General features: G+C 42.2%; 1 long non-coding RNA gene across 1 annotated transcript; it reads left to right on the top strand.

Moving 5' to 3' along the window:
- Nucleotides 1-2,757: 2,757 nt before the first annotated feature.
- Nucleotides 2,758-3,274, top strand: LOC120009178. Its single transcript, XR_005470620.1, has 2 exons — nucleotides 2,758-2,867; nucleotides 2,945-3,274. It is a non-coding gene; the product is annotated as an uncharacterized LOC120009178 (long non-coding RNA).
- The last annotated feature ends 655 nt before the right edge of the window (nucleotides 3,275-3,929 follow it).

Here is a 3,929-nt window from a genome sequence, read left to right as displayed (position 1 = left end):
CCGGGATTTTTCCTTACGGTATTTGAGCTCCTTGGCGTTAGCAGCATTTAGAGCTTCGGTCCTCTCCGTCAGTTCGGCCCGAAATGTCTCTAGCTCGGCTTCAGCTTTCGCCTTCGCCATGGCAGCTGCTTCGGCCCTTTCAATTGCTGCCGTTTCATTGTGAGCCATGTTCGCTATGCCTCCAGGAAGTGTAGCAAGAACAGAGACAACCTACATAGGCATAATGAACTTCAGTACTTCGGGACCAATTTCATCTGTAAAAATACCAAGTCAAAAAAGGAGAACCGAAGTTAAATAAAATTATTATACCTTCATAGCTGCAACGTTCAGCTCTGACACCTTGTCTGACAAAGCAAGCGCTTCGTATCGACTGAAGTCAGCCGGAGTTGGAGCCTTCGCAACCATCCTACCCGCAATGGTTGGGTTATTGGCAGAATCACTCACCAGAACATCCCAGTTCGGGGTATGAACAGTGAGATCTTCAATATCCATCCTTCGTGGAGGTTGGGTCACTGGAAGAGGGATGTTGACATAATCTGAAGTCCGAGAGGGGTTCGAGCTCAGTTGAGTCACCCTGACCGAACTGTGAACAGTTGTGGGAGCGTTGAGCACGTTGGCTGCAGCAGAAGTCTCTCCCGTTGTATTCTTCCTCGAACGCTTCGGGTTCGGCTTCCTCCTGTTTCCCTTACCAATGCCGTGCTTCTTGCCTTTCGAAGCCCCAGCGCTGAACATGTTGACGTAGTCCTCCATGCTCGCCATATCTGCACAAGGGATGACCGAACATGTTAATCAAGAAGTAATATAGACAAGTGAATTTCTCTAAGTCTAAAAAGACCAACCGAAGCACACCTCTCTGAAGAATGACCGAAGAGTAGGTATACGTAGAGTCAATCTTACTGAAAGATAGGTTGACCGAAGGGTTGGGAGGAAGGTAGGATTTTAGTCGGTCCAGTAAATCCCTATCTGTCTCATGCCTTAGCTCGCGAGGGTTATTGAAATGAAAGATGTGTGGAATGCCGAACTCAGTTCGAAAAGGGAGGTGTTCTCCAGGTTGAAGGGGCGCCTTCACAAAGAAGTAACCCTTCTTCCAATCCCTGATTGAAGCCTGATAACGAGGAGACTCAATGGGTGGCCGAAACTGGAAGTAGTATAGACCGACCTCCCTACCATGGCGACTTAATCTGAGAACGTGTTGGATGATAAAAGAATTGAAGGGTATAGTATATTTGACACAAAGGTTAAGAACGGTATTAAGGAAGAGCCAGGAGTTCGGGGCTAGAAGTGCGGGACAAATATTGAAGATACGGAAAAAACTTGTCAATGCAGGAGGATATGGAATCCTTGCACCGTATTTTATGGAATGGAGCGAGACGGCGAATTCCCCTTCCTTTGGATGAAGGGGGTGTTCGTCTGAAGGTATACGACGGCATGCCCAGGGGATACCGAAGTCCCTCTTGATATTTGACACCCCATGATCATCCAATCCTGAACCGGATAAACATGTCGGTTCGGAATCGACCTCGTCTCCCCCCGCTTGTTGATTTGGGGGAAGCTCACTTCGATCAGCAACTTCGGGATAATCTGACCGAAGTACTGAAGCCTCGTTAAGGCCGGGCGTAGGATTTTCGGGATAAGAGAACTGAAGGACTGAAGCCTCGTTAAGGCCGGGGGTAGGAGAATCGATGATATTCACTTCAGAGTCAGACGCAGTCCGTTCACTCGAAGTAGAGGAAGAGGACGCGTCCCCCGAAGAGGAAGATGAAGTGGAGGAACTTAGAGACATAATAAAAACAAAAGCAATAGAAGGAAGTAAAGACTGACCTTATGGTATGGAAACTGAGAGAAGTAGAGATTGAAGTATGTTCGGTTTTGCAAAGGAAGGCTTCGGTCGGTCAGTCAGATTAAACGCTCTAAATAGTAAAAATGAGGCGAATAAAAATCGAAGAGAACTGCAGGCCACCTATTTATATCGGAGGAAGATCTGATCTAACGGTGCGTAGGTTGAGACGCTCTGCATCCTTCGATCTTGTCCGCAAAGATGAACCGTCGAACAAACATTATTACACTCATACTCAGTTCATCATTAAGATACCTCGGTACGAGTGTGGGGGGCAACTGATATTCCCAAAATACCCCCACTAATGGGAGAAGGCCACGTGGCAGAATAAGTTCCGGTGAGGACAATACGGGTGACGTACCGAAGGGTACACTTCGGTACTCGACCGAAGTGTATACTTCTGCACTATCAGACCGAAGACCACACTTCAATAACCGTACTACAGAAGCATGTATGCACGAAGTCCAACTGATAAAGAGTCCTCATAGGACGCCAATTCTAGACAGAGTCTTACTCCCCTTTGGAAAGGGATACAGATGGAATTTATCATCCGAGAAACCCTCTAGAAAACCAATGAGAGAGAGTCTGACTCCTACTACAACTCAAACACTTCAAACTCATATAAAAGGGGAACCTCTGCCCTCAGGTAAGAAATCTAACTCCTGCACTCTAAAATACTTACTGAGCAAGAGGCAACGCTCGAAGCAACGAGCCATCCTCCCAAGTTTAGTACTGTACTGACTTGAGCGTCGGAGAGGTCCCCCCGAGTACACCCTCGGGGCCCTACCGAAGCTTACGTTCGCTTCTTGTGCAGGAAGGAAGGAAGAGATCACGTACCAGCGAAGGAGAAATTAGTTATTCCAGCTCAGTCTGACTTGGCTGATTTGTCTGATAGGGCAGACCTGTTTTAGACATCATCACACCTACTGGAGTCACTGATTGGTTTTACAACAACGGGGACTCCTAGCTCATTCTCGTCCAATTCGTCGATGTCGGTAACGGTGCCAATAAGCTCGATCAGAACATAGGAGTAAGAATTAACAGAAATAGACACTGAAATCCCTAATTTTTTGTGATTAATTTATCTCGTTTTGTGTTTAATTTCAGAAATTCTACCTTGCTGGAAGCCCACAACAGGAATTACAAGGACAGAGGGAGCTCCAAAGCCAGAGCTAGAGTCAGAGACAATGTCAATGCAGTCGCAGCTCAAGAGGCAACCGACAAGACAACGCCGGAAGCGTACTCAGCGGCTTCGAGGAGCGAATTTTGGCCGAGGCATTCAACATCGATACCAACCTAACCCAGTTTGTTTTTTGTAAAGCCTACTTTTGCTTTTACAGAGTGTAGTAAACAAGTAAGGGTAGTGATACACATTTCAGCAAAAACAATGTTATTATAATTTGAGTAATTCAAAAATAATATAATTACAGTAAAAAATAATGTAATTATAGTTTTATAATGGAAAACAATGTAATTAATAAAATTAAGAATATGTGTAACTCAAAATAATATAATTAAAGACGGTTTAACTCAAAAACAATGTAATTACACTAGCTGGTAATTACATTGTATTTCAATGTTCCAGATTCTTATTACATTGTTTGCAAAAATAATGTAATTAAAAATGGCTTGATAAAACATGCCGACAATGTATCTTATTGGAAAAAGTTTTATATGTTGATTCTGAATATATAATTTTTTTTCGAAATCTAACATATATTTTGAGCAATAAAATGTTTTGAATTTTCGTTCGGTAAAAGAAAAGGTAAAAGTAAAAATCAATGATGATGTCAGCATCGATAGTAAAATAAATTACACTAAGAAAAAGGGTATTTTTATCCCAAAAAGTTGACAAATGATCTACTTTCCATGTCACATAGTGGCATGTCATTGCCACATAGATTGAGATATTTTTGGGACACTTTTTGCTAGGATGTGTAGTGCTCCCGTTATAGTATTAGGTTTTATTATTTTTATATTAAATTTGTTACTAAATTTAATATAATAAATATAATTTTTATTAAAATTAATATTAGGTATAAATTATTAAATATTTTTATATCAAAATTAAAATGATTATTTTAAAATATTA

The sequence above is a fragment of the Tripterygium wilfordii genome, chromosome 2 (assembly GCF_013401445.1).
Source record: "Tripterygium wilfordii isolate XIE 37 chromosome 2, ASM1340144v1, whole genome shotgun sequence".
In the NCBI taxonomy this organism is placed as follows: domain Eukaryota; kingdom Viridiplantae; phylum Streptophyta; class Magnoliopsida; order Celastrales; family Celastraceae; genus Tripterygium; species Tripterygium wilfordii.
The sequence above is the reverse complement of the archived record's forward strand: the minus strand, read 5'-3'. Positions and strand labels throughout refer to the sequence as shown.